The following is a 12,483-nucleotide window of genomic DNA, read 5'->3' on the forward strand; positions in this document are numbered from 1 at the left end:
ACAAAGAAGGTAAGCAGCACGCCTGTGTTCACACTGTCCTTCATGACCGAATGATCAATACCGTGTTGAACAGAAATTTTCTGGTTCTAAGATGTCAGAAGTATATTGGCCACTATCATGTTCTATGCACATCCCCTCAGGCCCCTTCACCTACATCTCCCTTTTCTTGATGTATTTTTTTTTTTTTTGTCTCCAACACATTTATGTCTCTTCTCCTGATGACTTCCCTTGGGTTACTGCGCATACTCTGCCTGCAGCAATAGGGAACAAGTAGTATAGGGGAGTCATGTCCATCACCAAAAACCCCAGCCCAACCTGGATGTTAACTGAGGGTCCAGGACTATGAAAGTCCTGTGCCATGACAGTGGGTTGGGGAAAACCCTAAAGTGTAACTCATGTTTCCGGGAACCTGTGAGATAAGGTTGAAGTTACCCTCCAAAGAATTTTATCTGAAATTGCACCCCTCCTTGGCTCCCTCCCTTCCTCATCCTGGTACCCCCCACTCCCTTATCAGCTCCTCGTGGGAGCACCATAGGAATAAGCCAGTTATTTATGAACCCACACTTCTGGGTAATCCAGCACAAGACAACCCCTTTGGAGATTGTTACCAAAACATAACACAATCTTAATTTCCTAAGATTAACTTTAATAAAGGTATTGCAATTATTTAATATTTATGATGTACCTGGGGATCATGAATGTCACATGGATAGAAATGTTCTTATTTTGAAGATATTTTCATTCTAGACCATGAGGGATCTTATTCTGGATAAGATTTTTTTACTTCAGGAAAACAGATGCAATTCCAGTTTGGTCTCTGTTGAAGGCACTGTGAAAAAGACCAGTCTTTATGGACTTGTAAACTTTGAAGTATTTGGCATTATGATGATTTTATGAGAAAATAATAGCTGCTTGCAACAGTTTTCCATTCTGGCATAATCAAGACTGCATAGTTTTTTATTAACTGCTCTGAAAAAGGTATTTTATCCCTTTCTAAGGAGTCATTTATTTAAAATAATAATAATAAAATATAAAGCTACAAAGAGCTTAAATGGTGAATGTATTAACTTCTTTCCTCCCTGTGTGTTCCTTTCCTGTGGAGTTCTTAGTATGCTTTTTTGAGAATTTTTTCTTTTTAAAAAATACATCTGTGTAAGTCAGCTCCAAAATAATGGAGAAAATCGAATGTGAATAGTATCTTTTCTCTTTAAATGCACGGTGCAAATGAAACCACAGAAAGAGAGCAATGTGTATTCATGGGTTTGACGCCACTTCTCCAAAAAATAAATAAATAAATAAATAAAATAACCCAGTCGACTGGGTGGAGGATCCTGAGAAGGTGAGGTAGAAGGTCAAGTTTGTGTCAGGAGGCTGAAGATGCTGAAAATTGGACAGATGTTTAGACATTATTTTATAGGCGGTGAGGAGTACCAGTGTTTTTGTACAAAGAGGTATAGAAACATGTGTTGTGTAAAAATAAGCCTGGAAAGATAAATTAGATTGAGACAGTTGGAGGGGAGAAGTCAGAGACAATTCAGAAAATATACTGGGCATAAATTGAAAACAAATTGAGTTGGAGACATAAAAATGGAGACAAAGGGATGCAAAATGGAGATGCTCAGAAAGATCAATATGGGGTCTACTTGAATATGGAGATGTGAAAAAAGGACAGTGGAAACTGAACAGTTGACTAGGAAAGAATGTGGTATGATGAGATCACAAGAACTAGTCTAAAGTCATCTTTCTTTGCTCCAAATCTAAAAAGGAATAATAGACCGAGGCTGAAAATGTACTCACAGACCTAGAGAGTCAGAGGGTTGGGGATGGAAAAATGAACCACTGAGTGCTATGGAAGTAGGAAATGCAAAACTGTCGCTTTGAAGCATCAGTTGAAACTTACTGGTCGCTAGTTTCCCGAATTTAAATCAAGTCTCTGGTCACAAGCAACCTTCATTTCAAAGTCACGTTGCAAAATTTCGTTCAATGTAGAAACTTGATGAAAGATTTTGAACAGTTTAAAAATAGAATATTCACCAGCTTCTTTCCACACATACGCTAATTTACCCTATGACATTTATTTTATAATTAGGTTTGCAAGTCTATCACTTTAAAGGTTGACTATTTTCTCTAACACAGTTGCTTAAAAGATTTGTTTTGCAGCAGAATTCTTATTTCAAATAAGAATTTACCTTAAAATTTAATGTATATATCAGATAGAACCAGAACTGCTCTGTCTTATCCAGGGAAGAGGAATGGTTAGTGGGTCTGGAGATTCTCCTCCAGCCTGCCCCCAACTCCCTGCAGTATTGAGAGTTTCTCTTTCCTTTCTATGTCCTTGATACTTGAAGTGTGGTACATGGGCCAGTAGCGTTACTCTCACCTGGGAGTGTGTTAGAAATTCAAATTCCCAAGTATCAGAACTTGGGTTTAACAAGATCTCTAGGTAATTCCCTGCACATAGAAGTTTAGAAAGCAGTGCTTCGAGATAACAAATCACCTGGAATGCATGTTAAAATGAGGATTTGGGGGTCACATCAATAGATCTGTGGAGGAGCATGACATTTTGCACGTTTAGCAAGCTTCCAGTTGATGCTGAAACTATTGATACTCAGACAGTTACAAGACCCCTTGGGCCTAGACCTTGCTTGCCTAACCTTCCTATTATTGAGCCCCCAGGCTAATAGAAATTCAGCCAGTCACCAGTGAGAAACAGACCCTCCACCCTTTCCACATTCAGGTAGTGACAATCAGCTGAAACCTGGTGGTTGTGCAGAAGAAGCTGGGAGAAGACCTGACCTGTGACCTAGGGGTCATTAGCATGCTAAGTACACAGCCCTGGGTGGAGATTGAGTATGCGAGTGAGACTTGCAGTGTATGAAGATGCTATAAACAGTCTGCATATGACCCAGTATATCCCAGCCCAAAACACTCCAATGCCCAACTCTTATAACCAGCCCCCCAAAACCAGGACCCTCACAGCTCTCAGGTCCAGAGTGTAGCTCAGGGTTGTTATCACCCCCTCCTGTTGTTTGAGCCACAATAAACATTCTTCACTTAAAACCTATTGTTTTTTTTTTTTTTTAAATTGTGGGAAATTGATTGGTGAGAGGCAAACACCTTCAGAATCTGTAATAAGACCACCACACATAAAGTAGCAAGTGCAGACAGCAGTGCTTCTCTAATGTTCTAGCTCATTAGAATCATCTGGAGCACTTGTTAAACCTTGGATTGCTGGGGCCCAGCTCATTTTCTAATTGAGCAAAAGGGGGCGTGAATTTCTACTTCCAAAAAGCTCCCTGGTGAGGTTGCTGCTGCTGCTCCAGGGAACACACTTTGGGAAACACTAAACAAGAACTACAGCACTTGGCTTATAATTAGGATAAAACTGCCACTAGGTAAGCTGGGGGTACCTTGATTTACTCTTTTGAGTTAAAGGAGATAAAAGGTGAACAGGCAAAAATTTCTTCCCTGAAGGACCTTAGAGTCCAGTTCAAAATACAGAAAACACCTAAGGATGCAAGCCTCTGTGTGGGGGCTAGAAGGGGGCCAGGAAACTGTGACCTAATGTCTTGAAGCTTGAGCAGAATCTGGAAATGGTCCGATTGCTTAAATGATCTGTGGTCCTTGCAAGACACATTCTTTAATTGGAGAGCCTGATAATACCCATAAATTTTCCATTCAGTTATGCTGTTGTGATTAAAAATAACCTCTTTGTCTTTTATGAGGCTGAATGGGGTGGAATGGGGTGCAGGAGTAAGGTTGGAAGTGAGTCCCAGGACTTGCAGGGGAACAGTGGAGGAGGGGATAAGCCCGAGCAAACCCTCTCTTAGGGTGGGAAAGAAGCTGGAATTAAATTCCAGGCAAGAAATGCCTGGTTGTCTCTGGATAGTTGCCTCTTGGAAAGTCCAAGTGTCTGATGTAGGTGGCTGCCCTCATACCAGGAGGCAATCCCAGTGCCCTCCTGTACAGGAATGGAGCTCTGAAGCCCTAGGACTGATGGGCATGCCTTCCTTCAAGGATACATAAGTGTCTTAGGCAAAAAAATTTTGGATACAAGACACTGGAATCCCAAACAATCCCAAACAATCTGGCTTTAAACAACAAAAAAAGGGAGAGGGTTTGAAATTTATTAGTTCATGTCGCAGAAATGTGTAGAGGGAGCTCAGGAACAGGAATTCTAATGATATCAGGTTTAGTGATTTTCCAGACTTTAACTTTGTATCAGATATTTTCCCTGTTGGTTTTACTAAAGCAGGATCTTTGCATCCAGGGAAAAAGTGACCCCTCCTCCAGCAGACTATTCCCTAATTTCTCTGCGATTCTGGAGGAATCTTTTCCAATTCCATTTTTCCGATTCCATTCTCAAACATGCTTCCTCAGGTCAAGAAGCTGAGCTATGCTGAATTCCAGGCCTGGGTCCTATGCCCACTCACAGATGAATTCCCCCAGGCCATGTATCTTGAGAGGGAAATGAAACCAGTCTACTGTACTAGAACAGTGAGTGGACACTGGTCAGTCAAAAAGGCACTGCTGGGGCCTGCCTGGTGGCGCAAGGGTTAAGATGCAACCTATCAAGCTATCTCCAGTCACTGCAGCACTAGTTCGATTCCCCGCCAGCCAGGGAGCTACCCACATGGCGCAGCAGACCTTTCCTGACTTGCCCGCTGCTTCCCTCAGCAGTGTACTTTGGTTAATCTGCCTGTTCTGTTCCCCACTCTGTCTCTGGTGAAGCCTCTCACCCCCTATACCTCTGGCCTGTACCCCAGCTCTTGTATGCATAAATAAATAAATAAATAAATAAATAAATAAATAAATAAATAAATCTTTAAAAAACAAATAAACAAAGCCATAGCTGCCCAGTCTTCCAGAAGAGCTCAGGGTCTTGCACAAGCCTCAGAAGTCATCCCAACAGAGTTAGACTATCATATTCTCAAATAATTCATTGGGTATATGTGCTGGACATATACCCCAAATTGGGTTTAGGTTCCCCCAAAGAAAAGCCCAAGTCCATACAGCTCACAGTTGTCTACTAAATTGTAGCAACAGTATCTCTGGGCCTTCACACATATTCTTCAGGTAACATTTCACACACCAGTCCAAGGTTTCATGCATGTGAGAGACATCCCGGGGCAATGCAAGTGGCAAAAATTCTGAAGTCTTTGTTGCTCAAGTTCAAGTTGAGCTCAGTCACTTAATGGCTGTGTTGCTGGGGCAAAGGGCTAAGTATGTTTGTGTTTCCACTCCCACACTGATAACATGGGAATAATAAGAGGCCCTGCCTTGTACAGTAGTTGGGAAGATTGTGCTTTGAATGATGATATATAAGTGCTTTGAATGATGTTGATTTTCTAAGGACAAAGTCACTTATCCGCCCCTAGATCACCTCCTCCTGCCATAGAGTAAGAACTCAGTAAATGTCAGAAGTGGAGATTAACTATTGCTCTTACTGCCCCACCCCTGCTTTCCTGGGAAATTGTGATCTAGAGGAAGTTCTTCCATAGAGTGACAATAAAAAGGAAAGCATGCTTGAGTATGTTAGCTGCCAGCTTCACCCCAACCCCCATGCTGACATGCCTCCCCTAGGGTGTGTCTGATGGGAGTCGGTGACCAGATATTCCAAATACTCTCTTTTAATTGCTGGTTCTCAGTCCTCTGTTATTCTGAAATTAGTGAGATGTCTCACGGTGGTATCACTGAAGAGGAGTTTGCTCCCCAAACCCCAAGAAAGACTCTTGGCTGATATTGGGGCGGGAGGGAAACTACAAATCAGTGATGCTTTCCAAAGTACACCCTGGGGTCCCCCACTTGCTGCCTGCTGGAGCACTGGATTCACTCAGAGACCCAAGTCTCACTGAAGTCACCAGGTAGAGGGCCCTGTCTTTTTTCTCTTGCAGGAAATTTCTACTTTCCTTCTCCCTCTGTTGCCTTTTCCCTTGACTTTCCCAGAGACTGGGCTCTCCTTTCCTTTATCTCTGTAAGGCAGGTTTCTGTATCACAGCAATGGTGCAGGCACATGTCCAGTGAGGAGCAAAGAGTGGGTGGTCAACAGTTCCCCAAATTTATTTCAGATTAGGAGAATGTGGAGCTGGAGAGTAGCACCATTGCCTGAGGTCATCCAAAAGAGTTTGCTTCCAAAAAGGAGAGGAAAGCGGAAATGTCACAAACTCAGTGGGAAGATACAGGATTGTTGGGGGAATCCTCTCCTCTTTGTCAATAGCCTCTTCTCCGGTCTTCACTGACTTCTTGCTGGTTGGTAGCATTTGAATGCCTGGTCATGACAAGAGGTGTATGACAATGTTATCTTTAGATTATAGCATCAGAAATCTTGCTCTGAGCTGAGGTCCAAAATTTGAGAAAATAGACAAACATTTATTATGCATTCAGTCCTCTAGTCTTTATCCATTGTCTTTATTTTATTCCAATCCCATTAGTGCTCAAAGGTCATTTTAATGCATTGTCACAACCATCTTCTCTTTGTCAGCATCTGATTCACGGTCATTGGTTTTGCTCCCTTGCTGTCTCTCTTGAGCTCAGTCTCGGAGTTTTCTAGCCCCTGCAGCCTTTGCAAGAGAGCACTTTGTCCTTGATTTATCTGAAGTTATGGGCACCATTATAATGGGATACATCTCCCAAATTTCTATTTAAAAGTGACTTTGAATCTCAAAAACTATGACACTTGCCAATATTAATGTTCAAAAGATAAAACAGGACACTCTGTTCATGTGCTCTAAAATAGTGATGTAAAATATGAGCAAGTGTTACGTGAATAGTGAGCGCTGGGTAGCTGTGATTTATTGCTAGTCACAACCTCCTCTTTGTCCCATGTCTTATTCTTCCATCATTTCCTCTTATCAGAAGTTTTCCTTTCTGACTCTCATTTGTCCACATTAATCTGCCCAGTCTATGGACAGACAAGCTGGGTTTTTAAGGTAACAATAGTGGCCCTATGATGTGACACAGTAGTTAAGCACTTGGGTTTCATAGCCACGTAGCCTTCATTCAAATTCCAACCCAGGCCCTTAGCTAGATTGGGTTCAGTTTTTCATCTTTTCCTAATCTATTTTGCCATTGTTTCACCTTAGATGGGTCTACTTGGCCACTGCTTAATTTGTTTTGGCTAATTTATATATAGGTGGAAGTGCATCCTGAGCCTGAGACATAATGGCCTCATGTGTTTCTACTTCGCTGCTTTCATCTCTACCATCGCTAAGGGAAAAACATGCCCCAGATAGTCCTCTGGTCCAAGAAGAATGAAGGACACAGAGCAGAATCTCCCCAGTTCCATCCAGCTTAGCACAGCCAAACTCCTGTAAGCCCAGAACGACTGGCTTAAATAGGAGTTTATTGCTCTACACCACTCGGAATTTTAGCTGTTTGTTATACAGCATTACCACGGTAACAGCTCACTATATCTTCTCTCAGTTTCCATCAGGAAAAAAAGGGGATCATAACTGTACTTTTTATCTTTTTTTTTTTTTTTTTTTTTTTTTTTTTTTTTTTTTTTATAGAGGCATGCTTTATTTATTTGTTTGCTGGTTTGTTTGTTTGTTTTGTTTATACATGCACTGGGTACAGTCAGAAGCACGGGAGGGTGAGAGAATTCACCAGAGCCAGAGCGGGGAGCAGAGCAGGCAGAAGGACCGAGGTACACTGCTGAGGGGAGCAGCGGGCGGCAGGAGAGGTCTGCGCGCCATGTGGGACCCTCCTCTGGTGGCCGGGGAGCAGCCGGGGATCGAACCGGCGCCGCAGAGGCCGCGCGCAGTTTCGCAACCCAGCGCTCAACCGCTGCGCCACCGGGGAGGCCCATAACTGTACTTTTTAAATAGGATTTTTAGGGCAGATAAATGGGACAGTGCATAGGAGGTGCTAAGCCAAGTGTCCAATACACAAGAACCAGTCAGTTCTCATCTGTTATTATCATTTCTGTGTGCCAGAAGTTTTCCTATTGGTTAAGTGAAAAGAAATGAGGTTTAAATAGGTGAAATTTCAAAAGACTTAAAAGAACTTAAATATGAGACTCCATCATTTCGATCACTTTCAGCGAAACAAACAAGGGTGAGATCCTATGAAGGACAGAAGAGAATCTAGAGGGTGAAAACCTCTTTAGAAGCTCAAATCAGGAAGTAGCCTTGACCTCGCAGCCCCTGCCCCTACTAAGCAGGCAAAAGAAAGGATTCCTTCCAGGAGATGATGAAAACAAGGAGGCAAAGATGCAAACCTCAGGTTCAAAACCCAATCTCTGGGGCCTCCCCGGTGGCGCAGCGGTTGAGCGCTGGGTTGCGAAGCTGCCCGCGGCCTCTGCGGCACCGGTTTGATCCCCGGCTGCTCCCCGGCCATCGGAGGAGGGTCCCACATGGCGCGCAGACCTCTCCTGCCGCCCGCTGCTCCCCTCAGCAGTGTACTTCGGTCCTTCTGCCTGCTCTGCTCCCCGCTCTGGCTCTGGTGAATTCTCTCACCCTCCCGCGCTTCTGACTGTACCCAGTGCTTGTATAAACAAAACAAACAAACAAACAAACAAAATAAATAAAACACGCCTCTATTAAAAAAAAAAAGAGTAAAAAAAAAAACAAAAAACAAAACAAAACCCAATCTCTGGAATCGATCCTGCATATCTGCATTCTGCTAGTTTTCAAAGTGGTTCCTGAAATCATGCCCCCTTTGTGCCATTAGATGGGCTCCCTTTTTCATGCACTGTAGTCCCTGGGGATGGTTGTGGGGTCACCAGCATGACCTTGTCAGAAAAGGATGTGCCTGGTGTTCCTGCATGTGTTTCCAAATCGCTTTCACTGAGGTTTCTCTCCAGGGGTAAAGATAAAGGACATGTCCAACAGGTGCCATGCGGAACCCTCGATTCAACTTTGTTTTGCTGATATAGGCTGAAGCAGGGGCTGCTCAGGTGTATGCCTCTGCAAGTACAGGATTTCCAGAGGATGAACATTTAAACCTACTTGCCACATGAAGCTAGGAAATGGAAAAGACAGCGAAACACCCTAGCTATTCCTTGTAGGTGCCATCACCAGGGTCAGCTCTTTTGCAAAATCCCTTTGTCACTCCCCACCCTCCTAAAGAATGAGGAGGCCCCGAATTTAAACACAGACTGTGCAAAGAAGACTAGCTGCAAAAGACATTTTTATTGTGTGCTGTTAATATTACTTTGGCTTTAGAGATAATGATGAGGCTTGTGACTTCTGAAACCATACACAGAAGGCACACACATTTTTCTGGGGAAAGAATAGATACATTTTCAGATTTTTCAAAGGATTTTCAAAAAAGTAAGAACTACTAATTGAGAGGGGTGCCTGTTGACTAAGCAATTTGGTTAATTAACTAAAATCAAATAATTCAGGTAATGAGAATATTTTTCTGTCTTGATGCAGGTAATTGTTTATTTGCTATTTCAAAAGAAAATTGTTGGTAGAGAAATCTGTTACCCCATTCTTGTTCATGAAGACAAAGCTGATACCTTCCCAAATGTATTTTGTTCTAGCCAAGACCTGTCAACGAGCCAGCTCTAATCAGTAACACTGTACTTTACAAAATTCTCCAAGCCCCTAAGGTGCCATTGTGTGTGCTGGCTTAAATGGAAACCCATAGGTGCTTCTCTGTGTATTCAGTACTTTCTGAAAATATCTCGTTAGTTATCCCCATACACCTACCTACTCCACCTACATAAGCAATTTCTCCATAAGCAATTGCTGTGGAACGTACGGCTGAAGAATAATTCAGAGATGTGTCCTTTCTAACGCTCTGCCCAAAAACGTAACTTCTGCCACTAATCCCAAATCTTACCATCAGTGGTATAAATAAGGCTGTTACTTTCCAAAGAACAGAGGGCAGGATCAAACTGTGCAGAAAGCAATATCTGTTACCACCCTCATTAGCAGAGGGCTGAAGTGATGATCACAGGCCTGGCACCTGTGTTCCCCTCCCCCAGCCAGATTACTTGCTCTTCATTGAGATGACCATACCATTCAGGAAATGGTTCGTTCATTCTGATTGGAAGGCGCAGCAGAAGATTCTCTGCACACCTTAATCTTTGCTTCGAAAGCTAGAAGGCCATGACCAAGGCCTCGTTTTCTGATTGGTGGCAATGGAGGAGGGAGGACCGCAGACCTCGAGTGGAGAAGGTTTTCCAGGAGATGGCAGTGCACTCCAAGGCTGGATCCTGGCTGTGCCTGCCTTCCGCATCAACCAAAGAATATTGTAATTGAGACATAACATGATAATGCATTCCAGACCACATAGCTGTTCAAGTGTCACCTCAAAATGCTTCTTACCAGTCTCAAAGTCACTGCAACCAGGGTAGGGAGATGGACGTGAGATGGAGGGTGGGGAGCAGCGTGAGGGAGCTCTTGGCGATCCCAGACAGCGATGCTTGGCACTGCTGCCAGTGGAGTTTCAAGCCCTCCAGGCCTCCAGCCTCCCTGATACATATTTACAACCATTCCTGGGTTCACCTCTGAAGGCCACTGAAAAGACAAGTGAAGGACCTGTATTGTCTGCATTTTAATTTCCAGGTTTACAAGAAATATTTCATTATTCTAATTCAGGGGGAAATAGACCAACTTCCCTTTTGAAATAAAAGGTCTCCTTGTTCTGGGTGAAGAGCACAGAAAATCAGTCTCTCCCCTGAGAGGCAGGACTGTCCCCCAGGATGGCCCCAGATTCTGGGCAGCTACAGGAATGGCAGTGTGGGGGGTGATAGAGAAAAGAGAAAGAAAGGGGAATACCAGCCATGGACAGGATCACTGCGTGTGATGCATCACTTAAGATTCATTCACGCTGCCGCATTCCTGGTAAGACAGCCAGACACTGTCATCCCGAGACCTGACAATGACATCTCAGGACAGACCTAGGCTCAGGAATGAGAGGGGTAGGCACATGGCATCCCCCCTGAAAGAGGTCATTGGCTGAGGTGCTGGTTTACACAGTGCGTTTTAAAAATTAATTTATTTTCTTACACCTTTTTAATTCTGAGAAAGTATTTGATTTCTCCCCTCTGGTTACACAGCACATCTACAGGAATGAACACACCCAAGAAGATCAGGGCCAGAGGACGGCGATGAATCCTTGGTAATGTCCCACCATTTACTCGATGTGTACGTAGTTTGGGAGCTAAACTTCTGTTTCCAATGTTCTTATTTATTTTTATTTGTTTCTCACTCCTTGGACCTTAACAGAAACTTCCATATGCACATGAGAGTGGTGAAATCAGCCAGGTGGATAGCTTGGGATTTCTGTGCAAAGGAAAGTGACACTTAAAGCAAAAGAGGCCAGCTCTTATATATCTTTAAGCTCACCCAGAGTCTGTAGGTGGGTTCCCTTCAATTTCTGCAAGAAAACTAGTGGCTTTCTGTTTTTCTCTAATGGTCTTCCAGGGAAATTTGTTCTTTATTCTTTGCAAATCTTTTCTTCATGAAACGATTCTACCCTCTTAATTCTAAGAGGAATCCTCACTTGGAGTCTGTGAAGAGTGAACAGTAATAAATACACAGAAGCACTGTCTGCTTTGCTGATAGCACTTGGAATGCCCTGCCCTCGCCACAGCCACAAGATGCTTTAAAAGTTAGAAAACAAAGCAAACAAAAAATTCACAGATAAACTTTAGTTTTGAGTGCTGGGGTGATGCTTTTCTGCTGTTTGCCAAAGGGTCACCCTCCCAAGCAGAAAGCAGGCTGTCTTCTGGGCAAGTAGGCAGAAGTGCCCATTTTGCAGAGAATGAGAAAAAATTTAGTGCTCGATGTGGGTGGTGGCAGTTGCAGGAGCACTACCAATTATCAAGTGAGGGAGGGAGTGAGGGGGAGGGCTGCCACTGGCAGACACACACGGTGGAGACGCAGCTGAGCAGGAGTGAAATGAAGATTCCTCTGGGCGACACCAGACAGAAGGTTCAGACTATGGAAGAAGAAAGATTTACGAGAGAAAATGAAGTAGATACCATGAAAGCAATGAAAATGATCAGGAAGACCGATAAACATTTACAGTGAGGCAGAAAAACCCTATAAACAAAATAAGTGTAAGTAGATCACAGAGGAAATGCACATTAACTCACAACAACCTATATGGTAACACACAGAGGTGAAACCTTGAGACAGGACCCAGCCCTGATGAGGTGCTAATTGCCAACTTACTGACAATGTAGGGTTCAGGCTAAGCTCACTCTTGTTTCACTTATCTGCACTAGTCATTTCTTTTTACTTTAATGTTGTCAGTCCTCAGAATTAAATAATTTTCCGTAAGTGGCATGATGCTTGACACATCAGTCAAAGGAATTAAGCATTTGTCTGGTGCTCAAATATCTGAGTCCAGGTAGTTCCTACTGACCATCTGGCAGGAACATTATATCATTCACCATATTTAAATTCACAAAATCAGCCAGGAAGAATGAGGAGAAGGTGCCAGGCTTATACAAATTACTTACCAAAAACTGGTGTCCCCATTGTACAGGAAAGACATAAACCTAAAGGCCTAAAAGCACCTCAG

The sequence above is a fragment of the Talpa europaea genome (assembly GCF_964194135.1).
Source record: "Talpa europaea genome assembly, chromosome: 1".
Lineage (NCBI taxonomy): Eukaryota > Metazoa > Chordata > Mammalia > Eulipotyphla > Talpidae > Talpa > Talpa europaea.